We start from the raw sequence: 27,883 nt of genomic DNA, 5'->3' as shown, positions 1-27,883 counted from the left end.
ACAGGCAAAATCAGTCAGAAAGCAAAAGCACTCTCCTAAACCAGATGTTTATGAATTATATTTTTTCTTTTTAACCCTGCAGAATGCCTGAAATTCCAGTGTCCAAAGTGATGGATGTTATCAGAGTATATGCTTATCTCCTTCCTCTGTGGCTCTGCAATTTCTACTCATTGCAAGTCTCACTTCTCACCAAGATCCCATACCTAGAATCTTAATAACCACTCACTCTCTTAAGTGATCCAGTTCTCCCAGCCCTTTGCCAAAGTGTCTCTAACCATAACTGTTACAAGACTTCTTTTGAAAGTAATTTTAAATGTCTTCTCTTGTGATGGATTAACTGTTGATCACTATCCAAAGAGACGTTTTTCATGAATATTCTCTTCAGAAACTTTCACACTAGTGCACAATTTTAAGGATAACCATGAACTAAGCAATATTCTACTGTCCTCTGCAAGCCCATGTGAGTTGAGGATCCTCTTAAGAGGACCACACTAACCTCTTAATTATATTATTGTTCAAAATGTATCCTGCTATTGCTAAGTCACTTCAGTCGTGTCTAACTCTGTGTGACCCCATAGACGGCAGCCCACCAGGCTCCCCCATCCCTGGTATACCCCAGGCAAGAACACTGGAGTGGGTTGCCATTTCATTCTCCAATGCATGAAAGTGAGAGTGAAGTCTCTCAGTTGTGTCCAACCCTCAGCGACCCCATGGACTGCAGCCTACCAGGCTCCTCCATCCATGGTATTTTCTAGCCAAGAGTACTGGAGTGGGTTGACATTGCCTTCTCCAAAATGCATCCTAGCTTTTGTGAATTTCCAGTACTCAAACTTATTTCTATAGGAAAGAACACTAAGGTCTGAAATCTTTCTTCCAAATGATAGTTGCCTAATTCACCTTCTTATACAAGAGGGAAACAACATAGCAAAAAAAAAAAAAAAAAAAGTTGAACTGAATACCACAGTGACCCAAAGATACCAGAAGTCCAATAAGACTAGAAAATTGTTCTAACTGACATGAGAAGCCTAAACATTTATGTTTATATTAACCTCTTAAAATAAAACCACAACTCTGCAAATGTCACTGCTTTCTAAGGTTCAGGGAAGTTCAATACAAAAAAAGTAGATTCTCTTTAGAAATAAAAGGAATTATAAATTAACTCTGAAGAACCTCTTCCCTTCCTTGTAAATCGTTGAAGCCCCTCCCTTCAAGGATCTACAGTCAGCTCCTTGTCCTTCACCTGATGTGATGCTAATTATACACCTGTCAGCCTACCTACTCTATTTAGAAGGCAAGCTGCACATTTTCTAACAACCCACCACTTAGTTCTCTTCCAATTTTTAAATAATGCTGACTGGTACTTTTTAATTAAGATATGACAGTTGAAATTTGCATTCCAAAGGCTCATTGACTTCTATGGAATTAGATTGCCTATTTGCTCTACACAGACACACACATACACACACACATACCACCACCACCAGTCATTCCCAGGCCACTCTGTTAAATGTACAAATATATTATCCTCTGCTTGGTCTTCAGTATCGCAAGTTCTGAGGACTATAGAAAATTTGGCCTTTAAGCCACTTTAAATTGACATTTGCAATTTGATGTTTTGTTAATACAGTGTAATTTGGCATGATGGAGAATTTGGATAACTGTTAAAATACTTGTTCTTATCATATTCATTATTAATTTATATTAGCTACAAGCAAAGGAATTTTTTACAGCTTACTGGATTTTTTTCTCATAACTGTGGCTAACACTGAGATTTTGATATGTACATATTAAGTGACAGATACTACATAGAGAGCTAAATTTTTCATTCATGGCAGAAAAATCTAGATTCACAGAAAATTATGATAATGCCAGTGTTTTTATTTGCAATGACCAAAAGGTTACTCTATTAACATAAATGAACGGATTTTCTACATAATTTAACAGCATATAAAATAACTATCAGTTTTCAAATATGTTACTTACCAGCTCTGCTGATAGCAGAAATGACTTTTCACAGTCGATAGAATTTTAAAATATTTTCCATTATGTATCAAATAGTATCATGTTACATATCAGAAACATTGTGCTGCTACAAATGAAAGAATAAAACATATTTTAGAAGCAAAGTTGTGTTATTTAACCAAAAAAAAAGAGGTTAATTGCTAAACTATATATGAATATAGAATTCAGCTTATACCTAAATGTGTAGAAAGAATGCTAAACAATTCATCACAACAGCTGATATTCCAGTCATTGTGGAGTGGTTATATCTCAGATCACAAAAACCTCCTTTGGTCTCAATCTACCAGAAATCAGTAATGGAAGCAAGAGTAGAATTGAATACAAGAAGAGTTTTTGTTTTGTTAAATATCCAAGTCCACTAAACCATGTTAATTAAATTTATACAATATAAGTCAAAGTATTGTTCCTATTCAGTTCCGTTCAGTTTAGTCACTCAGTCGTGTCCGACTCCTTGCAACGCCATGAATCGCAGCACGCCAGGCCTCCCTGTCCATCACCAACTCCCGGAGTTCACTCAAACTCACATCCATCGAGTCAGTGATGCCATCCAGCCATCTCATCCTCTGTCGTCACCTTTTCCTCCTGCCCCCAATCCCTCCCAGCATCAGAGTCTTTTCCGATGAGTCAACTCTTCGCATGAGGTGGCCAAAGTACTGGAGTTTCAGCTTTAGCATCATTTCTTCCAAAGAAATCCCAGGGCTGATCTCTTTCAGAATGGACAGGTTGGATCTCTTTGCAGTCCAAGGGACTCTCAAGAGTCTTCTCCAACACCACAGTTCAAAAGCATCAATTCTTTGGCTCTCAGCCTTCTTCACAGTCCGACTCTCACATCCATACATGACCACTGGAAAAACCATAGCCTTGACTAGACGGACCTTAGTTGGCCAAGTAATGTCTCTGCTTTTGAATATGCTATCTACGTTGGTCATAACTTTCCTTCCAAGGAGTAAGCCTCTTTTAATTTCATGGTTGCAGTCATGATCTGCAGTGATTTTGGAGCCCCCCAAAATAAAGTCTGACACTGTTTCCACTGTTTCCCCATCTATTTCCCATGAAGTGATGGGACCGGATGCCATGATCTTCGTTTTCTGAATGTTGCTATTAGGTGAATTTAATATAAAGACAATTTCCTTAGCTGTCCCTTAGCTGTTCCAACATAATGACCAAACCTATGTACATTCAAAATTGAAATTCTTATTTAATGATGAAACATACTTTATTAATAATATCATTAATAAATTAATAATAATCACTGCTATAATATTAATATATTATGTAATTAATATATTTTAATAACATTAATGAATTATGGTTGCTAATTACTAATGTATTATTGATAAGTAATGAATTAATATATATGTGTGTATATATTACATATATATGGGTGTGTGTGTGTGTATATGTGTGTGTGTATAATACAATGTAGTATTACTCAGTCAGGAAAAGAATAAAATTTTGCCATTTGCAATAACCTGATAAGATGTAGAGTACATTGTGCTTAGTGAAATAAGTTAGACAGAGAGAAATAAATAATCTATGGTATGACATATGTGGAATATAAGAAATAAAATAATGAATGAGAGAAAATGGGCTGGACAAAATAGGGTAGGAGATAAATACAAATTACTAATTACTATGTATAAGATAAATATAAATTGCTATGTATAAGATAAACAAGCAATGAAGATATGTTGTTCAACACAGGAAAACATGTCCTTTTTTGAAATATTTTAAAATGGAGTTTAATCTATATAACCTGACTCACTACAGTATACATCTGAAACTAATATAATATTTTAAATCAATTATACATCAATTAAAAATAGAAATCAACAGAGGGTAAATTAAATGCAAAGCAAACAGAAGGAAGGAAATAAAGAGCAGAAAGTAATAAAAGTAATATAATTAAAAACTGAAAAACCATAAAAAGTCAAAGAAACCAAGCAGCTTTTGAAAAATATGATAAAATTGATAAACCTCTAGCCAGACTGATAAAGGAATAAAAAAGAAAAATGACACAAATCTTAAATTTAAGCAATGAAAGAGGCAATTTCAATACAGATCCTAAAGACATTACAAAGGTAATAAGGGGTTACTAAGGACAATTCTATGACCATAAATTCATGTAAATAAACTTAGCTAATTTCTTGAATAACACAAGCTATAAAAACTTGGAAAGGTCAATAATTTAGATAATACCATATTCACTAAATAAATTGAATTCATACTTATAAATATTTCAATAAGAAATCTTCAGGCACAGATGATTTTATTCATAAATTTTATCAAATATTTAAGGGTGAAAGAATACCAATTATGTCAAAACTCTTCCAGAAAATAGAAAAGAATCAAGTATTCCCTAATCTATTTTTATGAGGCAAGACTTTTCCTGATACCAAAATCAGACAATGACATTACAAGATAAGGATATTAAGTATAGACTTAATTTTCTCATGAATATAGAAGCAAATTTTCTCAACTTATTATTAGCAAACCAATCCAGGAAATATAAGTTAAATGTCATGAATGAATGGGAGTTTTCTAAGAAAGGAAGACTGTTTCAAAATTTAAAAATCAGTCAACATAATTTACCATGTGAAATTATTTATGTATATATATATTAGTTTAGCTACATAGAAAATCCCTTGGAACCCACAACAACAACAACAAAGCTCATGAGATTAATATATTTAGGTTGCAAATTTCAAGGTCTATAGAAATTAAGTGCTTTTTTTTCCCCTATGTACTAGCAAAAATAATTAAAAATTGAAAGTAAAGAAATCATATTTAAAGTAGCATTAAAGTTATGAAATACTTAGATATAAACCTAGCAAGCTATGTATAAGATATAAATGCTAGAAATTACAAAGCAAAGACAAAAAATTATTCAAAGGCTTAAGTAAATCCAGAGAATGATAATGTTCATGGTGTGGAAGACACAATATTTTAAAGATGTTAATCTCCTGTATTAGTGAAGATTATCCAGAAAAAAGAACCAGTAAGATGTATGTGTGTATGTGTGTGTGTGTGTATGTGTGTATGTGTGTGTGTGTGTGAGAAAGAGAGAGAGAGAGAGAGAGAGACTTTGGATTAGGCAGCTATTTCTTGAATATGCCTCCAAAAGTAAAATTTATAAAAGGAAAAAAGTGTATAAATTGAACTTCATCAAAATTAAAAAATTCTCTGTGAAATCATGATGGCAAGAATGAAAAGGGAAGGTTACAAAATATAAGTAAGTATTTGCAAAACAAATATCTGACAAAGGACTTCTACCCAGAATATATAAAATTTAGTAAAAATAGAGTTTTAAAAATTAAAACAACTGAAAAAGATTTGAACAAATACTTCATCAAATAAAATATACTGATGGCCAATAAGCACATGAAAATATGTTCAACATCATTAGTAATCAAGGAAAAGCAAATAATATCTATAAAGTTATGTTACTACAACTTATTGAAATGGATAAAATTAAGGAATAAAATACTTGACAGTACAAACATTAGAGAAGAATCTCTCATCATATTGGTGTAAACAAAAAATGTTACAGACATATTGGAAAATAATTTAGTGTTTGGCATTCTTATAATACTAAAACTTTGCTTATTATATGATCCAGCAATTCCACACTTCTTATTTACCTAAGACAAATGACTTGTACATGATTGTTTATCAGGGGTTTATTCATAATCCCTCAAACTGGAAACAACCCAAATATCCTTCAACTATGAATGGATAAACAAAATGTGATAGTCATACATATCCCATAACCAAAAGGAATTTACTGAAACATGCAAAAATCTGTATGCATTGTTGCAAGTAAAGGAAGCCAGACTCAAAAGACTAGATACTGAATGAATCCTTTCATAGAACTTCAGGAAAAGGCAAACTGTAGTAACAGAGGGGCTTCCCAGGCGGCGCTAGCAGTCAAAGAACACGTCTACCAATGCAGGCGACAAGAAAGGTGGATTCCATCTCTGGGTGGGGGGGATCCCCTGGAGCAGGGCACTGCAACTCCGGCTAGTATTCCTGCCTGAAGAATCCCATAGACGGAGGAGCCTGGTGGGCTATAGTCCATAGTGTTGCAAAGAGTGGAACAGGACTGAAGTGACTTAACATACACGTATGCACATAGTAACAGAAAATATATCTGTGATTTGGGGACTGGGTTGACACAAAGGCACAACACAAGTGATTGTGGCAATAGTCACACGATTGCAAGAAACTGTCAAAACCAAAGAACTCTACACACACGAAAATGTAAATTTTATTATTTTCAAATAAAATAATTGATTAAATATATTACAATAAAAAAGATCAGCAATGGAATCTCTCAGAGTTTTCGTTTTAATTGGCCTTAGTGTGTATTCTGGGCATTAGTAGCTTTTGTTTGTTTAATTTTCATCTCTTTCGGTTTGCACAAAAAGCAAGGGGACGTTATCACTTAATTCTCCTTCATGGATGGATGGATTGGAATCTTCAGATTCTGTTCTAAAAATCAAAGAGCAAATGTATCACAAGTTTAGGATGGTGATTCCTGTGGGGTACTAAAAAAACCACTGAACTGCAAGTCAGAAAACCTGTATTTGCAATTCTGGCTCTATCATCTACTTGCAGTCTGTTCTTGGGCAAGTAACATGGCAGCTTCTGGTGTACTTGCTCTGTTTATTACATAAGAGGTTTGACCTCATGGGCTGTACTCTCTCTTCTCCTCTGCCATGCTAGGATATGGGAGATCAAGATTCCAGCTCTGGATTGGTCCTTAATTTGGTGTGTGGCTTTCAAAACCATCACTTTTTCTTCTGAGTCTCAAATTCTTCATCTGTTAAGTTGGAAAAAGCAGAACAGAAAGAAATCTATATACTACTTCTTCCTGTGATCTTTTGTTGTGGTTTAGTCATTAAGTCAAGCCAAACTCTTTGTGACCCCATAGACTGTAGCCCACAAAGCTCCCCTGTCCCTGAGATTTCCAAGGCAAGAACACTGAAGTGGGTTGCCATTTCCTTTGCTAAGGGATCTCCCTGACCCAGGGATCGAATCTGCGTTACATTCCATCGTCTCCTGCATTGCAGGTGGATTCTTTATCACTGAGCCACCTGGGAAGCCTTTGTTACTACACAGTAAAATAGAAACTTCTATTCTCTTGAAAATAATCAATAGAAACCACTAACTACCCTCTCTCCACTTTTTACTGGCTTCTACCCACAGGCACTAAGAATAATCTATCAAGTTGTTAAAATGGCAAGAAGCTGATGGTCATCTATATTTGTGTGTGGTAGGGAGGGTAATATGCTAAAGGCCATTTGCAAAGGAGCCTCTTCCTCTAGGGGCTCTCTGCTCTCACCTCGGTATGCTTCAAATCATGATCCTCTTCTCAGCTGACCGTTGACCTATCCCACAGGTAGGTCCCAAGTTCCAGGTTGGGTTGGAAGCTAGGGAGTGTGAAGAAAACCATTTTGGTTACAAACACTAGTGAAAAAATGCCTTATCACTGGATTTTTGAGGCCCTGGCTGAGCTCTAACATTTTCTGATTTCTGCAGGTTAAATAGTCTTCCTGCGGCCAGTTTCAAGTTACCAAAATGACATCACTGAATATGAAGCTGGGTAGAGATGCTTGCTTGACTCCTGAAAACCATATAGCAGCTTTAGCACAGCACTAGCTGTAGATTCCAGTTATGTAATTCAATCAAATTTTACAAGCAATAAAGCTGATACTTGGAAACAAACTACACTAAAATAATTTTCCTCCAGATTCACAGAAATGCAAAAGCTCTGTTGGTGAGTCTGTGCTCCTGATTGTTGCTGGGAGTACAAAATGGTATTAACCTATGATTAATGAGATTCATCAACATCCATGAAGAATACATAGATATTTATCTGTCACTAATCAAACACTTTTACCTGGGATGGAGTTTTGTTGGTGAACAGGATATTCACAGAACTCAAAGTATCACAGATCATTTTTTTAAACTGTCAGTGGAAAAAGTTATATTTAAAATTTTAATGCATATATTAATAATAATAATTTTATTGAATTTGTTTTAATAAATGCAACATATCTTAAACAGACACCACCTTAATTAAGTGATGAAATTAGTATTGCCAGTAATAGGAGACACTGAAATCATGTGTCTTCTGATATGAGGCACTGACAAGGACACAACATCAATCTGTATAAAATTCCTGCTAAAGGCAGATTATGATAAATTAACTTAGTGGGTGTTTTGCATCTGAATTTTAAAAAAGTATTTATTTCTGGTTGTGCTGAGTCTTTGCTTAGTTTCTCTAGCTGCAGTGAGCAGGGGCCAGTCTTCACTGCAGTGCACAGGCTGCATCTGAGTGGCTTCTCTAGCGGAGCACAGGCTCTAGGTGTGAGAGCTTCAGTAGCTGCAGGATATAGGCTCAGTAGTTGCAGGTATGGGCTATAGGGCAAGAGCTCAGTAGCTGTGGTACAGGGGCTTTGGTCATTCCACGGCATGTGAAATCTTCCCAGACTAGGGATTGAACCTGTGTCCCCTGCATTGGCTAGCAGATTCTTATCCGTGGTCCCATCAGAGAAGTCCATTGCATCTGGATTTTTTAACACCATTAAGAAAGTTATTTGTACAATTGCTTTGACTTTTTGAATAGTTTTCTGAATATAGTATTTGTACCATGATTACATAAGTTTTTTGGAGGTACACACTAAAATAAGAATGGGGAGTCATGAAGTGTGCAAGGTGTTCTTTAGTGGTTCAGAAAAAATTGCATGAATATGTGTTGCTGCTGCTGCTGCTGCTGCTAACTCACTTCAGTCGTGTCCGACTCTGTGCGACCCTATAGATGGCAGCCCGCCATGCTCCCCCGTCCCTGGGATTCTCCAGGCAAGAATACTGGAGTGGGTTGCTGTTTCCTTCTCCAATGCATGAAAGTGAAAAGTGAAAGTGAAGTTGCTCAGTCATGTCCGATTCTTAGCGACCCCATGGACTGCAGCCCACCAGGCTCCTCTATCCATGGGATTTTCCAGGCAAGAGTACTGGAGTGGGGTGCCATTGCCTTCTCCGATGAATATGTGTTAATGAGAGTAATAAAATAATTAACAGAGAGAAAGCAAATACAATAATTTGTAAAGAGTTAGTGAACCAAAGGAAAGGACAAAAATGTTAGTATTCATAAGACTATTCTTTTCAATGGATTGTAATTTTGACACTTTCAAATAAAGATATTTCCAAAATAAAGCTGAGAAATAATATATTCATGGATGCAAATGCAAATATGCCTACATACACACAAGTATGTTGCTACAGTGTTGATGCAACAAAATGTTGCAAGAAAACTCAGGTTTAATATTAACAATGTCATTGAATAAACTATGTTTCTATATGATGGATACAATACCTGAAGTGATGATATAGATTTTTTAACTTACTATAATAGCCTTTGTGTATTGAGATTTCACCTAATTTGATTATATTTTCTTTTCCCTTATCACTTTTTTTCTGAAATGTTTGTTTTGTTGCTAAAAGTAAAACCTTATCATCTATAATTATAGCCAACTTGAAAAATTGTTTTAAAACACACAAAAAACATAGGTTCTTAATATCTGTTAGATATAACAAATTCTATTTCCTGATAAGGATTCCAGATCTCTTGAAGAAATTTTGTGTAACTTCTACAATATGAATGTTCCTAAGTGTGAATTTTTCTAGAAGTCTTCTTAGAGAATGGTTCCTTTTATAGATATAATGTCAATACATTTGATATGTAATATATTCTCTAATTTTTATTGCCTGTTTTGTGTTCACTTTTAATCGGTTTTCTGGTTTTGTTTTTTTTTTTTAAGAATTGTGTTTTGGAAACATGGTGGTATTTTACTATTGAAAAGAGAGTTCATTTATGTTAATTAAAATGATTTTTTTTAATGCCTATGTTTCTTATCAGAATATTTCTCACACTTTTTAAGTGGTTTTTTAGTCCCTCAGTCCCACCCACTCTTTGCAACTCTGTCAACTGCTGCATGCCAGGCTTCCCATTCCTTCACCATCTCCCAGAACATGCTCAGACACATGTCCGTTGAGTTGGTGATGCCAATCCAACCACTCATCTTCTGTCATCCACTTCTCCTCCTTCCTTCAATTTTTCCCACCATCAGGGTCTTTTCCAATGAGTTGGCACTTCACATCAGGCAGTCAAAGTACTGGAGCTTCAACTTGATCATCAGCCCTTCCAATGAATATTCAGGATTGATTTACTTTACAATGGACTGGTTAGGTCTTCTTGCAGTCCAGGGGACACAAGAGTCTTCTCCAACATCACAGTTCAAAAGCATCAGTTCTTAGGCACTCAGCTTTCTTTATGGTTCAGCTCTCACATCCATACATGACTACAGCCAAAACTATGGCTTGTTTGCAAAGTAATGTCTCTGTTTTTTTAATATGCTATCTTGGTTTGTCATGGTTTTCCTTCCAAAGAGCAAGCATCTTTTAATTTCGTGGCTGCAGTCACAATCCATAGTGATTTTGGAGCCCAGGAAAATAAAAGTCTGTCACTGTTTCCACTTTTTCCACATCTATTTGCCACGAAGTGATGACATTGGATGCCATGATGGTCATTTTTTAAAATGTTGGGTTTTAAGCCAGCTTCTTCACTCTCCTCTTTCACCTTCATCAAGAGGCTCTTTAATTCCTGTTTGCTTTCTGCCATCTCCGCCATCATACTCTGCACATCTGCTTTGGGGAAAGGAGATGGTAGGACAAATTGAGAAAATAGCATTGACACATAAACGACCATGTGTAAAACAGCTAGCAGGAACCTGCTATATGTCACAGAGAACTTGGCCTGGCACTCGGTTACAGCCTAGAGGGTGGGGATTGAGGGTGGGTAAGAGGGAGACTCAAGATGAAGATAATATATGCATACAGTTATGACTGGTTCACATTGCTGTATGGCAGGAAACAAAACAACATTGTAAAGCAATTATCCTCAATTAAAAAAAAATTAAAAAATGAGAAATTGTCTACCGCAAATATTTTATTGCAAAATACTGTAAATTTTCTTTATTGCATATTATTTTACACAAAATATTAAACTGTCATTCACTGCCCTGTAGAAGATCAAGTTCCTTTTTAAAAGTTTTCTCTTGATTTTTTTTTTTGTAAGTATTCTGTGACACCAGACACTTCAAAACCCCAAGCCATAAACTATCTTTTGTAGATCCAAATCTATACTTCAGGGATGAAAATATGCCCTGACCTCTTGCTGTCTTTTGTGATAAATCAAAGACTTTGTGTACCATACTGTTATCTAGAGCACAACTCTGTTTTCAGACTTTCTATATCCTTGGATTATTTTTAAAGCATCAGAATGGTTGAAACTCAAAACCTTTGAAATGGTCCTCCAAGGGATAAGTCCTATATACCTATAGTGCTTTCTTATAATAATCTCCCTCGTGCTCTTTGGGCTCACTAGAAATAGAATCATCATCATAATAAAGCCTCTGAGATCAGGAGGCACTGTGTGAGAAGGCAGGCCATGAAAAGCAGAGCTCATGGGGCACTCTTTGACAGCTCTTATAACTCTGTTTCTGCCCCAAGCTGCAGGCATCACAACAGCTGTTTTGCTTCCTCTGCTGGAAACACTGAACTCTAGCCTGACTCCCAGTGGCATCTTTTTAGAGCACAATATGCATGTCTGAGCTCCCTAGCCTGAGCAGAAGGATCATTAAACACAACCAGGAGCCAATACCACATGGTTTCCAATAGACCAGATTTCTCCATGGCATATGAAGGGTGAAATATCAGAACAAGAATTTGCAAAGGTTGCTGCTGCTGCTGCTGCTGCTAAGTCGCTTCAGTCATGTCCGACTCTGTGCGACCCCATAGACGGCAGCCCACCAGGCTCCTCCATCCCTGGGATTCTCCAGGCAAGAACACTGGAGTGGGTTGCCATTTCCTTCTCCAATGCATGAAAGTGAAAAGTGAAAGTTAAGTCACTGAGTCGTGTCCAATTCTCAGCGACCCCATGGACTGAAGCCTACCAGGCTCCTCTGTCTGGCCAACCTTAATTTCACTATTCAAGACAATTTTGATGGCCAATTTCTTCTGAGTTATCAGGGCATAAGGCAAAGGACTTTAGATTTAGATTCAAAATATTAAAGGCCAAAAAGACTGAGATCCCAGTGGCTCTAGGAAAAATATTTAACGTTTGGTAGAAATCATTATAATTTCTGACTGGTTTGTTGTGAAAATTATAAAAGATAAAAAGAAGTTGGCAAAAGCAGACAATCCAGTTAAACAATGGCCCAACACTTGAACAGACACCTCACCAAAGACGATCTTAAGATGACAAAGGAGCATGTGAGAAGATATCCCACATTATAAAGCATCAGGAAAATGAAAATCATAACAGCAATGAGATACCTATACGTACCGATTATTGTTCAGTAGCTAGGTTTACAACTCTTTGCAACTGCATGGATTACAGCATGCCAGTCTTCCCTGTCCTTCACTATCTCCTGGAGTTTATTCAAACTCATGTCCATTGAGTGAATGATGCCATCAAGCCATCTCATCCTCTGTCTCCCGCTTCTCCTCCTGCGGTCAATCTTTTCCACCACCAGGGTCTTTTCCAATGAGTTGGCTGTTCGCATCAGCCAAATTCCAGAACACTAACACCTCCAAATGCTGGCGCGGAGGTCAAGCAGCGAAAGCTTTCACTTATTACTTGTGGGAAAGTAAAATGGTATGGGACAGCCACTTCAGAAGACTGTTTGGCAGTTTCTTTTTGCAACCCCATGGAGTGTAGACCACCAGGCTTTTCAGTCCATGGGATTTCCCAGGCAAGAATACTGCAGTGGGTTGCCATTCCCTTCTCCAGGGAATCTTCCCAACCCAGGGATGGAAGCCGGGTCTCCTTCATTAGCAGGTGGAATCTATAACACAAGGTCCAGCAATCATTCTCTTTGGTATTTACCCAAAGGAGCTGGAAACACTCCCATACAAGAATTTGCATGCACATATTTATAACAGCTTTATTCATAATTGCCAAGCTTGGAAGCGACCAAGATGTCCTTCAGTAGGTGAATGGATAAATAAACTATAGTATACAGGCAATGGTATAGCACTCAACACTAAAAAGAATTAACCTATCAAGCCAGGAAAAAACATGGAGGGAACTTAAATGCATAACATGAAGTGAAATAAACCCATCTTAAAACGTTATATACTGTATGATCCTAGCTATATGGCCTGTGCGCATGCAAAGTCACTTCAATTGTGTTCAACTCTGCGGGGCCCCATGGACTGTAGCCTGCCCATGGGATTCTTCAGGCAAGTATATTGGAGTGAGTTGCCATGCTCTCCTCCAGGGGATCTTTCCCACCAAGGGGTTGAACCCATGTCTCTTAAGTCTCTTGCATTGGCAGGCAGGTTCTTTATCACTTGTGCCACCTGGTAATCCCATATGACCTTCTGGAAAAGGCAGATGTATAGAGACAGTAAAGTTACCACTGGTTGCCAGGGACTAACAGAGTGTGGAAAGATAAATGGGGGAAGGCAAGGAGGATTTCTAGGAAAATGAAAATACTTTGCATGATATTATAATGATGGTCAGGAAGATCCCTGGAAAAGGGAATGGTGATCCACTCCAGTAATCTTGCCTGGAGAATTCCATGGACAGCGGGCTATAGTCCATGGTGTTGCAAAAAGTCAGATATGACTGAGTAACACACACACACACACAACACTGAGGATGCAAAGACAAATCAAGACTTCCATTGGGGATACAACAGCAAGTAGAGTGAAAAGTGAGGCATTTAAAAGCATGTGAAGAACTTAATGAGAGAATTCTGCAGAAGAGCTTGGGTTTATCCCCTCAAGATAGGTTGTGGTTTTTAAAGTCTTTGTAATGGTGCTTCCGAGGTGATGATAGTAGTAAAGAATACCCCTGCTAATGCAGAAGAAACAGGAGACGTGGATCTCATCCCTGGGTCCCCTGGAGTAGGAAATGGCACCTCACTCCAGTGTTGTTGCCTGGAAAAGTCCATGGGCAGAGGAGCCTGATGGGTTACACTCCATGGGGCTGCAGAGTCAGACATGACTGAGCACACACAAATGAAATGCATATGCACATACACATACCCATTTGTTTCAAAGTTTAGCTTAAGTTCTGAATATGCTTCTACATTTGAATTTGCATTTCAATTTTAGAATAAGTGCAGTATCTCTTAGTGACTGTTTTTAAGAGAAAGCATTTTTTTTGCAGGTTCCCATAGCCATTCTGTTAAGGTACGTATCATATATTCTAGTTTTCAATGCTATTTATGATATATGAAGATATTATCCTCTATGTTGTAATACTAGGTGTACAAACACTAGTTTTTACACTATTTACAGCATAATTATACTAAGATATAATTCTCTAAGTGGTTGGTCTTCCCAGCTAAATAATGGAGCTATTTCCTATGAAGGACTGTATCTATCAGTAGGACAATGGAATTAAAGCAGACGGGTCCTGGGTAACGGTCATCACATTTCCCTGTGCTAATTAGGGATTACAGCAGGACAGCATGACCCATTCTACCCATTAGTTAAAGTTCCATTTCAAAAATATGGTACTCAGTTTCTGTGAACAATGACAGCCCATTGCTGCTGATCATTCCCCCGTGTGTCTTCACTGCTTTTTTTTTTCCCCCCTTTTTCTCCCACCCACTTCCTCAATATATGTCCTTCCTAGTGAAAGAAGCCTGCTTTTAGAATTACACTTCTTTCAAGTCTGAGGGAAACAGATTGAAATCTCACCTTTGACTCGTCATCTCTTCCACCCTCAACCTCCTCTTCTCAAACTTATAATTGCATGCTCTGTTCTTGGACGGCTGTGTTGACAGTAGTTTTATGACCCAGGATTTTTTCAATTTCTTATCCAAAGCCAACCTCATCTCAAGTCCTAAAATTTATGGGCATAGGAGATGACATATGGGATTAAACTCTTGATAGATTTTGAACCTGCCTTTGGCAGTGGCCAAGGCTTTCTGTCAGAAGGAACTGTGAGGAAAACATGCTCTCTCCGGAACAGGTGGATATCATCTTGCTTTGCAGTAAGTCGCTCACCACCTGCCACCCAAACACAACCAACCCTGATGAAGACTTATTCCCTTTTTGAATGACTTCAAATGTTAGGAAATTATGATTCTCTTATAAAATATTAACTGTGACCAGCTTCAAGTAAAGCAGTGTTGGAATGTAGCTAAATGCCCATCTGTTTTCCTAAATGGTTTCTAGCTTTTCTAGATTTTGTATCATTTTAAGAACTACCTGTATCCATCTGGTCAGTCTTCTAGCCTCCTCTCTGGGATTGTCTCTGTACAAAGATGAATTGTTGTTGTTTTCTCCATTTTGCTTCTCTTGGTTTTATCTTTGAGATGCTGATATCCTCTTTCCGTTCTATAGTAAATAATTTCCATTTGGTCGATTTCTCAACATCTGTGAAGCTAGCTTTTCTAAACATCCTTATTACTCTTTCTTGGACTTTGTCCAGTTTTCCTAATTGGCTTCAGGACTCTACTCTTGAAAAACTGTCAGAAATAGTGAAATCATGTCAACTAACAGTAAATAAATGTGTTATCTATCATTTAGGAGATCATCCTCTTAAATCAAGAACTAATTTAAGCATTTATAAAAATTACCTCTGGTTATATATTCAAATTCAAAGAATTTTGGAATCCACCAACTCAGTATCACAAGTACCAACTTATTACTATGGAGCTAATGTTTACCAATTATTTAAAACATAATTTTCCCTTGTAATAATAAATATGGGATAATTTTCAAATAGGTACCAGTTCAACTTATTTCTTTTTGAATGCAGGAGTACAGTATTAATTTATTCTAAGATTTAGGGACTTAAGCTAGAAACTATTTTCTCTGATAATTCATCACTATACAACACAAATTCATGTATTTCATCAATGCTAGCTTAGGATAATTAGAACACCAGAATAAAATTTAAATTCAACTTTAAGTCCATATACATTTACACATTATACCTAGAGATTTGGTTCACATTCAGCTAGGTTAGGTACACAGATTTTAGGTCATATCCCCTACCTTTAAACACTTTTTTTTCCCTGTAACTTACACTGCAGAGGCAAAGATTCCCCATGCTTTTAAGTAAAAAGGCTTTTGTTGTTTTTTCTTTGTTTCTGTTGTTCCTGTTAAATTGTTTCTAAGCTTCTGTTTTATTTTTCCTGAATACTTGGCAATATCTCCTTTTTCGAAACCCTAAAAATTCAACAACTTCATCTTTGCATATCTAGCTATTCATTGGTTTTGGTTTGTGTTTTTGGGTTTTATTTTTAGTGCATTTTGAGTGCAACTTTTGGGTAAACACTTCTGTGGGGTTTTTTAAAATATTTATTTATTATTTGGCTGCATCAGATCTCAGCTGCAAAACACAGGATCTTTCTTGCATCATGCAGGATATTTCCTTGTAACATACAGGGTTTAGTCGCCCTATGGCACGTGGGATCTTTGTTCCCTGACCAGGGATGGAAACACACTGAGAGGCAGAGTCCTGATGGCTGGACTGCCAAGAAAGGCCCTACACGTTGTTTCAGTAACTATTCTATGAGTCTTTTTGATCTGCAGACTCAGGCTTTATTTCAGTTTAGCTTTTTTTTTTTTTCTTTTTCTATTTTTGTTCTGTTTACTCCTTCGTTGAATATTGCATGTCAACTATTTAAAGAACTTGTTCTTTTGTGCTTGTTTGTTTTGAATCACTTATATCATCTTTTCTTTATCCTCTGAATGCTGTTAGAATTTTTAAATGTTGTTTTAAAATCTGGAAATTTGTTTGTTTTTTGATGTTAATGATTTGACTTTGAATAGTCTAGATTCTACTCTTGAAGTGAAGTGAAAATTGTTCAGTTGTGTCTGACTATTTATGACCCATGGACTGTATAGTCCATGGAATTCTCCAGGCCAGAATACTGGAGTCGGTGCACTCATTGTATTTTAAATTCTGTGTAGCAATTCTTCACGTTTTCTGATTAAAATTGATAGTTACTTCTGTTATATGCTATATAATACTCTTATTTTCATTAATTTTCTTTTTTAAAATGTATTTTTAATTGTTGTTGCGGATATGGGAATGACCCAGGGCAAAATTTACACCTTCTACTCCAGATTGTCAAGGGCCAGCGAGAGCTCACCAAAAGATGCCAGAATCATGGCACTTTCTAAGAAGAAATATATAAGTAGTGTTAAGTATATTCACATTTTTGTGCAACTAATCTCCAGAGTTTATTTATCTCATTTAAGCAACAATTTGCCAATTCCCACTCTCTCCAGTCCCAAGAGATAAGATGGTTGGATGGCATCACTGACTCAATGGACAAGGGTTTGGGTAGACTCTGGGAGTTGGTGATGGACAGGGACTTTCTTTCCATGAATTTGACTACTCTAGATGCCTCAAATAAATGTAATTACACAGCATTTGGCTTTTTGTGACTGACTGATTGTACTTAGCATAATCTCTTCAAGGCTCATCCATATTGTAGTGTACCTCGGAACTTTCTTCTTTTTGAAAGATAAATAATATTCCATTGGAGTATATACCATTTGTTACCTCTTCATTGATAGATATTTGGTCTGCTTCCATCTTTGGCTATTTTGAATAGTACTACTATGAACATGAGTGTGGTTTTTTTTAACTGTCTTGAGAATAAAAATAGCTTTCCCAAGTATTTGTTTGATGTGACAACTAAATACATTGCAGAAGGCTTCAGATAAGACAAGAGTTTATTTGAGGACTTAAGAAATACTGTTCAGAAGACACAGGTTCAGGTACAACTGACAGTGTACCTGGTGCTTCAGGGAAGAGAAAGTGTTGGGGGTTATACAGACAAGAAGCCATTTGGCTGTTGAAAATTGCCTGGAGAAAACTGTGATTGATTCTTGACTCTAGTGAAGAAATACTTGTCCTTAAGTAATCATGAGTATTTTTAGGCAGGGGTCAGATACATAGATAGGCTATTACTAGTTATTTTAGGGTTCAGTTCAGTTCAGTCACTCAGTCGTGTCCAACTTTGCGACCCCATGGACTGCAGCACACCAAGCCTCCCTGTCCATCACCAACTCCCGGAGTTTACTCAAACTCATGTCAACTCATGTCAAACTCAAACTCACCTGACTCAGACTCCATTGAGTCAGGTGATGCCATCCAGCCATCTCATCCTGTCGTCCCTTTCTCCTCCTGCCTTCAGTCTTGCCTAGCATGAGAGTTTTTTTTTCAGTGAATCAGTTCTTCCCATCAGGTGGCCAAAGTCTTGGCATTTCAGCTTTAGGATCAGTCCTTCCAGTGAATATTCAGGACTGATTTCCTTTAGGATGGACTGGTTGGATTTCCTTGCAGTACAAGGGACTCTCAAGAGTCTTCTCCAACACCACAGTTCAAAAGCATCAATTCGTAGGCACTCAGCTTTCTTTATGGTCGAACTCTGACATCAATACATGACTACTAGAAAAACCATAGCTTTGACTAGATGGACCTTTGTTGGCAAAGTAATGTCTCTACTATTTAATATACTGGAACAAAGCTAGTGGAGGTGATGGAATTCCAGTTGAGCTGTTTCAAATCCTGAAAGATGATGTTGTGAAAGTGCTGCACTCAGTATGCCAGCAAATTTGGAGAACTCAGCCAAAGAATGCTCAAACTACCACACAATTGCACTCATCTCACATGCTAGTAAAGTAATGCTCAAAATTCTCCAAGCTAGGCTTCAACAATATGTGAACTGTGAACTTCCTGATGTTCAAGCTGGTTTTAGAAAAGACAGAGGAACCAGAGATCAAATTGCCAACATCCACTGGATCATGGAAAAAGCAAGAGAGTTCCAGAAAAACATCTATTTCTGCTTTATTGACTATGCCAAAGCCTTTGACTGTGTGGATCACAATAAACTGTGGAAAGTTCTGAAAGAGATGGGAATACAGACCACCTGACCTGCCTCTTGAGAAACCTATATGCAGGTCAGGAAGCAACAGTTAGAACTGGACATGGAACAACAGACTAGTTCCAAATAGGAAAAGAACGTCAAGGCTGTATATTGTCACCCTGCTTATTTAACTTCTATGCAGAGTACATCATGAGAAACGCTGGACTGGAAGAAACAGAAGCTGGAATCAAGATCGCAGGGAGAAATATCAATAACCTCAGGCAGATGACACCACCCTTATGGCAGAAAGTGAAGAGGAACTAAAAAGCCTCTTGATGAAAGTGAAAGAGGAGAGTGAAAAAGTTGGCTTAAAGCTCAACATTCAGAAAACGAAGATCATGGCATCTAGTCCCATCACTTCATGGCAAATAGATGGGGAAACAGTGGAAACAGTGTCAGACTTTATTTTTTGGGGCTCCAAAATCACTGCAGATGGTGACTGCAGCCATGAAATTAAAAGACGCTTACTCCTTGGAGGAAAGTTATGACCAACCTAGATAGCATATTCAAAAGCAGAGACATTACTTTACTGCCTAAGGTCTGTCTAGCCAAGGCTATGGTTTTTCCAGTGGTCATGTATGGATGTGAGAGTCGGCCTGTGAAGAAGGCTGAGCGCCGAAGAATTGATGCTTTTGAACTGTGGTGTTGGAGAAGACTCTTGAGGGTCCCTTGGACTGCACGGAGATCCAACCAGTCCATTCTGAAGGAGATCAAACCTGGGATTTCTTTGGAAGGAATGATGCTGAAGCTGAAACTCCAGTACTTTGGCCACCTCATGCGAAGAGTTGGCTCATTGGAAATGACTTTGATGCTGGGAGGGACTGGGGGCAGGAGGAGAAGGGGACAGCAGAGGATGAGATGGCTGGATGGCATCACGGACTCGATGGACGTGAGTCTGAGTGAATTCTGGGAGTTGGTGATGGACAGGGAGGCCTGGCGTGCTGCAATTCATGGGGTGGCAAAAAGTCGGACACGACTGAGTGACTGAACTGATTTGAACTAGGTTGTTCATAACTTTTCTTCTATGGAGCAAGCATCTTTTAATTTCAAGGCTGCAGTCACCATCTGCAGTGATTTTGGAGCCCCAAAATATAAAGTCTGTCACTGTTTCCATTGTTTCCAATGGAAGTTCCAATAAGTATCTTGTGTTTCTGACAGAAGTTCTGGATGACTTCTTTAGAAAAATAAGTGATCAAAAGACCTGATTCCATCCAGGCTGAGACATGCACAAGTCACACTTTCTTAATGACCTCCTGGCTCCATTTAAGAGTGTTATGTTAGCAAACATTTTTGTTTCATCAATAAAGCATTATAAAATATGCTCTCATACTCCAGATGCTCTGAATATATATTTGTACATGCAACTGTTTAATTTTATGTCATTTTTACCTGTTTGCTTATCTTTGAGTAAGGACAGATCTACCAACCTGCTATGAGACTGGATTCTCTACAGGTCCCTTCCTGAATGGCCTATAGCACTTTCTTTAAGGAGTAAGTTGTAGCATCAACTGATACAGGTTTTTATATCATTTCATTTACTCAATAACTTGAGGTTGTTGATAGGAAAACACAGAATTTTGTTTCCGTGAACTTTCCCCCTTTGTTTATTTTAATAGCTGAAGGAGATATTTACTTTCCCTATCTTTTGGCCTCTCTTCAGACATTTAGCTATGCATAGTCTTCTTCCCAGAGTTCATTTGTCCATATTTGAAGGATTGACCAATTTGTACATATATTCTGCAGTTTTAGGAGATGCTCCGTGTACTGAGGTTAAATAAAACTCACTTATTATCTTTATAATTAATCATACAATTGTCCACCTGAACACACCGTTTAGTCATTCCAAACTCTGAATTTGAAAAAAAAAATTACATAAATATGAAATGTAGTTTTAACTGCTTAAGGTGATAGTGAAGTTTCATGGCATGAGAAAATTTTATGACGGGTAAGTTAGCAATCAATATCTTGTTCTAAATAGTTGAGTGTCTTGGAAATTGGTAAGAATTATTTTATAGCTTTAAAGTGCAATTGTTTTGTAATGTATTACTTGTTTATTAAATCAAATTTTCGTGGTCTAGAGAGCCCACTTCTCAAGTTGAGAGAAGGTCCAGAGCTAGTGTCACAGTTGAATGATGATCCTCCATCATCTGACATACTGGTTGATACAAATTGCAGCCAAGTCTTTCAGGCCTGGCTACCAGGACATGGCATGTCCATTATAGGAGGTTATTCTATGGAGATTTGGCTTCCTGAGCGTCTGCTCACTCAGCTGTCCTTGCTGCATTTTGCAAGAACTAACTTTTATATCTATTTGTTAAGCATACAGTCATTCTCATATGGATCAGATTAGATTGTCTGCTCTTAAAGAATTTACAGGGTTCTCCACCTTTACAGGCTCTAAAATCTCATCCAGGATAGGGGCTTTCCTTTTTAGACCCAGAAGATTAATAGGAGTGATTCATTTGCATCCAAGCAATAAGGAGTTCCACACCCTCCTCCAAGGGAGTCTTTAAAGATTGCTTTCCAAGTTAATTAATCTCTTCAAGGATCAAGGAGATGATTTCCCTGCCTTAGCAATAATTTTAGGTAAACTGGCTCCTTGTCACTTTTCCAGGTATAGCAGAGGTGAAAAGACATGTTTTGTGAAAAGACAGTTGAAGGCATACATACATTTTCATTTAAGGTGATCATTCTTATATGTAAATGAAATAACAGACATGCTATTTGAGGGACATGTCAAAATTGTCTTTTCTAAGTTTATCTCACTGATTGATTTCCTGTAAATTTTTGTTATTCTTTTACATTATTTAAGGGAGAATATCTCTTTAAATGGACTTCCCCAGTGGTTCAGATGGTTAGAAATCTGCCTGGGATGCAAGAGACACAGGTTCTTGCAATCCCTGAGTTGGGAAGATCAAGATATTCTTTAGAGTAAAGGCATTCTGTGAAAACAATAATGGTACCAGTACTAGCAGATCAAAAGTTTCATGATTTTTTTTGTTTGTTTTTCCTTTTAGGAAAATAGAGATAAATTGTCTTTAAAAACTGTTTCCTAGAAATAAGGAAGGATTGTTTAAATTATAGGAAGGCATGGTGGGTCACCTTCCCTTCCTCCACAAGGGGGCCAAAGTGTATTATTTTGATGCAGGATATAATATGTGCACATACTAAATGGCATTAGACACTTTTCATGCATAATTTCATTTAAACATTTTAATAGTCTTATGCTGCATATATTTGTATAACAACTCACTTCAGGAAAAAGTCTCAAAGGTATTATGTAAACTTTCACAGTCACGCAACATGCAGTTGATTCAGATGATGTTCAAACACTGGTCAAACTGATCACCATCTCATTTCCTTCATCATACGCTATACACTTTACCATGAAAAGTACTTCTTTTAAAAATAACTAAAATTCTTATTCCTTCACGTTTTATAAACTGTTTTCTTACAAGTCATTAAATTTTCACAGCAATCTGTAGAAATATCTAGAACTATTGCCATCCCCCATATTGCAGGTGAAGAAAAAGAGGTTTTGAGAAGGTTTGTTCACTTGACTGAGATCCCTCAGCTAGTAAAGCATGGAAGACCAAGATCTAGCTTCCTCCAAAACCTCTGTATCAGCACTTTAGGACGGACCTATTGATGCCAAAAGCTTGGCTTCTCTGTACACCATTGCCAATCAAATCTCAGAGGTGTAAGCTTTCTGAATAGGAAAGAATATCTTTATCACTTTGCCAGGCAAAAGGGGCCACAGAGAGTTAATGCCTTCAAAACCATGTGTCCCAACTTGAGGAAGACTGTGAGAATTTTTATAGTAATTGTTCAAAAAGGGCGTGATCAGCTTGTGGACATTCTTTTGATGAGTTGGTGGTGAGGTAAGTAGGAGTCATCATCATCAGCCTTCAGCTCCAACTGATCTGGGGTCTATAGGTTTGTGGGCAGCATACCATCATTAGCCATAAACTTATCCCACCTGGAGGTACTTTCAGTATCTCCAAAACAGCTCAAAGATAATGCCGTGTGTATTCTTTGATGGGGAACTAGGACCTTGTCCCAAAGCTGCTCTTTCCTGTTTCTCCCTGGTCTTGTATTCCTTCTCTTCATTAATTAACATCTGCTTGAATATGCACATTGGGACTCAGGAAGGTAATGGAGACTGAATGAAGGTTGTTTCCTATAACCAAAGAAACAGGGTCACAGAAAGCTTACTGCCCAGGAGCTACATGGCCAGGTAAGAAAAGAATAAAATAAAACATGTGGCTTTGTAGTAGAGCCTGAAGTCAGGCAAGTTGATTCCTCCAGTTCCATTCTTCTTTCTCAAGATTGCTTTGGCTATTCGAGGCTTTTCATATTTCCATACACATCTTGAAATTATTTGTTCTAGCTCTGTGAAAAATACCACTGGTAGCTTGATAGGGATTGCATTGAATCTGTAGATTGCTATGGGTAGTATACTCATTTTCACTCTATTGATTCTTCTGATCCATTAACATGGTATATTTCTCCATCTATTAGTGTCCTCTTTGATTTCTTTCATCAGTGTTTTATAGTTTTCTATATATAGGTCTTTATTTTCTTTAGGTAGGTATATTCCTAAGTATTTTATTCTTTTCATTGCAATGGTGGATGGAATTGTTTCCTTAATTTCTTTTTCTACCTTCTCATTATTAGTGTATAGGAATACAAGGGATTTCTGTGTGTTGATTTTATATCCTGCAACTTTACTATATTCATTGATTAGCTCTAGTAATTTTCTGGTGAAGTCTTTGGGGTTTTCTATGTAGAGGATCATGTCATCTGCAAACAGTTAGAGTTTTACTTCTTCTTTTCCAATTTGGATTCCTTTTATTTCTTTTTCTGCTCTGATTGCTGTGGCCAAAAATTCTAGAACTATGTTGAATAGTGGTGGTGAAAGTGGGCACCCTTGTCTTGTTCCAGACTTTAGGGGAAATGCTTTCAATTTTTCACCATTGAGGATAATGTTTGCTGTGGGTTTGTCATGTATAGCTTTTATTATGTTGAGGTATGTTCCTTCTATTCCTGCTTTCTGGAGAGTTTTTATCATAAATGGATGTTGAATTTTGTCAAAGGCCTTCTCTGCATCTATTGAGATAATCATATGGCTTTTATTTTTCAATTTGTTAATGTGGTGAATTATATTGATTGATTTGTGGATATTGAAGAATTCTTGCATCCCTGGGATAAAGCCTACTTGGTCATGGTGTATGATCTTTTCAATGTGTTGTTGGATTCTGATTGCTAGAATTTTGTTGAGGATTTTTGCATCTATGTTCATCAGTGATATTGGCTTGTAGTTTTCTTTTTTTGTGGCATCTTTTTCAAGTTTTGGTATTAGGGTGATGGTGGCCTCATAGAAAGAGTTTTGAAGAATATACAATGGATTAAAGACAATCTCTTTAACAAGTGGTGCTGGGAAAACTTGTCAACCACTTGTAAAAGAATGAAACTAGATCATACACAAAAATAAACTCAAAATGGATTAAAGATCTAAACGTAAGACCAGAAACTATAAAACTCCTAGAGGAGAACATAGGCAAAACACTCTCCGGCATAAATCACAGCAGGATCCTCTATGATCCACCTCCCAGAATACTGGAAATAAAAGCAAAAATAAACAAATGGGATCTAATTAAAATTAAAAGCTTCTGCACAACAAAGGAAACTATAAGCAAGGTGAAAAGACAGCCTTCTGAATGGGAGAAAGTAATAGCAAAAGAAGCAACTGACAAACAACTAATCTCAAAAATATACAAGCAACTCCTTCAGCTCAATTCCAGAAAAATAAACGACCCAGTCAAAAAATGGGCCAAAGAACTAAATAGACATTTCTCCAAAGACATACGGATGGCTAACAAACACATGAAAAGATGCTCAACATCACTCATTATCAGAGAAATGCAAATCAAAACCACAATGAGGTACCATTTCACACCAGTCAGAATGGCAGTGATCCAAAAGTCTACAAGCAATAAATGCTGGAGAGGGTGTGGAGAAAAGGGAACCCTCCTACACTGCTGGTGGGAATGCAAACTAGTACAGTCACTTTGGAGAACAGTGTGGAGATTCCTTAAAAAATTGCAAATAGAACTGCCTTATGACCCAGCAATCCCACTTCTGGGCATACACACCAAGGAAACAAGAATTGAAAGAGACACGTGTACCCCAATGTTCATCGCAGCACTGTTTATAATAGCCAGGACATGGAAACAACCTAGATGTCCATCAGTAGATGAATGGATAAGAAAGCTGTGGTACATATACATAATGGAATATTACTCAGCCATTAAAAAGAATATATTTGAATCAGTTCTAATGAGGTGGATGAAACTGGAGCCTATTATACAGAGTGAAGTAAGCCAGAAAGAAAAACACCAATACAGTATACTAACACATATATATGGAATTTAGGAAGATGGTAGTGATAACCCTGTATGTGAGACAGCAAAGAGACACAGATGTATAGAACGGACTTTTGAACTCTGTGGGAGAGGAAGAGGGTGGGATGATTTGGGAGAATGGCACTGAAACATCTATACTATCAGGTAAGAAACGAATCGCTAGTTTATGTTCGATACAGGATACAGGATGCTTGGGGCTGGTACATGGGGACGATCCAGAGAGATGATATGGGGAGGGAGGTGGGAAAGGGGTTCAGGATTGGGAACTCATGTATACCTGTGGCTGATTCATGTCAATGTATGGCAAAACCAATACAGTATTGTAAAGCAAAATAAAGTAAAAATAAAAATAAAATAAATAAAACATGAAACTATCTCTTCAGACTTGTTTAGACCTGTAAAAACAAAAAAGGATTGTAACTATAAAATATACCCTAGTTTTCTTTTCACAACTTCAAGCACATTTCTGGACCAACACCATCATTCATTAGTAAGTTTTAGGACAGAACTATTGGGATAACATGGTGTTATCACTGACAGCTTTGTGCATGAACTAGTCCTTATAGAGTTATTTTGATTTTTTGTTTGTTTGTTTTGGTTTTGCATAGCTAGCATTTTGTCTGTATGTGTGTGTGACCTTGTCATACTTTCAAAGCAATGACAATCCATTTAACTACAAGCACTCAGGAACTGTAAAGAATACATATTTGATCATTCAGATAACCAAACTATATTTTTAATATGTTTGATCTTCATTCATGGTTCTTGATTCACCTCTCCTCAAATCCTTGGGATTTCTTCAGTGATACAAGCAAATAAATCATTTTTTAAAAATAATATTTGCTCTCTTGTCTTCAGTTGCTGAAAATCTTTAGAACCATAAAGACAGAGTATGTCTCTTGTTATTCATAAGAAGCCCCCCCTTTTCTTTTTTCACTGCAATTGTGTATATGTTAGTGAGGTAACTTTTAAGCATCTAGGAGGGGTAATGGTTGCCAAGGAACCAACCAGGAATAGAGGGTTGGGGCTTTCAGTTCAACCTCTTGGATTCCAGGGACTGGAGGAAACCTAGAGGTGGAGTCAATCGCCAGTGGCTGATAATTTAATTAACCTTGCCTATGTAATGAAGCTTCCACAAAACCCCAAAGGCTTCAAAGAGCTTCCAGGCTGGGAAACCAGAACACTTCCATACTCACCGTGTGGGTCTCAGTTTCCAGAAGGATGAAGCTCCTTTAGTTGTAACCTCACCCTATTTACTCTTCGTCTGGATGTTGATTTATGTCCTTCAACATGCTTTGTAATAAACCAGTAATCTAGTGTGTAAACAGGTTTCCCAAGTTTTATGAAATACTCTAGGAAATCAATCAAATCCAAGGAGGGGAGCCTGGGAACCTCTAATGTATAACGAGAGGTTAACAGACTGAGATTGCGACTCGGTCTGAAGTGAAGGGTCTTCTTGTGTTGGGCACTTTATCTGTGGAGTCTGATGCTATCTGTGGATTGATACTGTCAGGACTTTTATAATTGAATTCTTGGACACCCAGCTGATTGTGATTGGTGACCGTAATCCAAAGACTTAGTTTAGAGGGCAAGACAGTGGATTCTTTTTTCCTGAAGTTGTATAATGTGCTTTACTAACTTGGAGAAGGGTAGGGACTTCAGCGCTGCCTCTCATCCTTCTGAGAAAATTAAGGGAGTAAATGAAGCATATTATTTTTCCTATGGTTGAGAAGTATCTGGATAAATGTAACATCATGGATGTTAAGTCCTAGAAAATTCCAGTTTACTTTTACTGGGATTTAGTAGACATTTATAACATATCACCCTTTCAGTCCATTGCTAACATGTTATATACAAAGAGAAACAAAAATTAACATGTTATAAACACACCTGTATTTAAAGTACACTGAGAGAAAATATAAGATGCAGATTGCCATTGATCTTTCAGGAGTTATTATCCCTTTCATGGAATCTAGCCTGTACATTCATGAAGTGTCTGAGTTTCCCTTCTGCTTCATAGTTCTCCTCAATGAAAGAATCATAGAGAACTTACCATGGCGTCAGCAGTGCAGCTTCTGAAACTCCAGCCTTCAGGACTAACAGATTTCCTTCTCCGCCATCCATCCAATCAGCTCCCTGTGAATAAAATTCATATTTTATGTGAAGGAAAATTTTAAAATAAAAAATGTTCTCTGCCTCTGGTCCTTCTTTTTCCTTCTTTTATCCCTTGTGTATCATTCTGTGTAAACAAATCTCCCCATTGGCAGAAATGTCTGTTCAGCTGTAAAGAATAACATTCTCCTAGTGTCAACAAGACAACTCCTTAAAAGGTAACATTCCTTCTTGATCTTGTAAGGGGTCACGATGACCTACCACTTTGTACTTGCAGATCTGATTATATAAACTGTCAGTAATATGTCATTTAATGTACAGCCCTCTTTCTCAAAAAACATATAACTGTGCCTT

The 27,883-nt window shown here is 37.3% G+C and overlaps 1 long non-coding RNA gene across 2 annotated transcripts; it reads right to left on the bottom strand.

The window, feature by feature from the left end:
* Nucleotides 1-1,857: 1,857 nt before the first annotated feature.
* Nucleotides 1,858-27,662, bottom strand: LOC121817494 (uncharacterized). Of its 2 annotated transcripts, XR_009597912.1 has the most exons (3): nt 27,471-27,662; nt 7,367-10,728; nt 1,858-3,191 (listed from the first exon to the last, which is right to left on the bottom strand). It is a non-coding gene; the product is annotated as an uncharacterized LOC121817494 (long non-coding RNA). The 2 variants fall into 2 exon arrangements; XR_006057436.2 differs by lacking the exon at nt 1,858-3,191 and having other exon boundaries at nt 6,266-10,728.
* Between the last annotated feature and the right edge of the window lie 221 nt (nt 27,663-27,883).

This window comes from Ovis aries, chromosome 21, assembly GCF_016772045.2.
Source record: "Ovis aries strain OAR_USU_Benz2616 breed Rambouillet chromosome 21, ARS-UI_Ramb_v3.0, whole genome shotgun sequence".
Classification (NCBI taxonomy): domain Eukaryota; kingdom Metazoa; phylum Chordata; class Mammalia; order Artiodactyla; family Bovidae; genus Ovis; species Ovis aries.
Note: the sequence above shows the minus strand (reverse complement) of the source record. Positions and strands in the feature narration are given on the sequence as shown.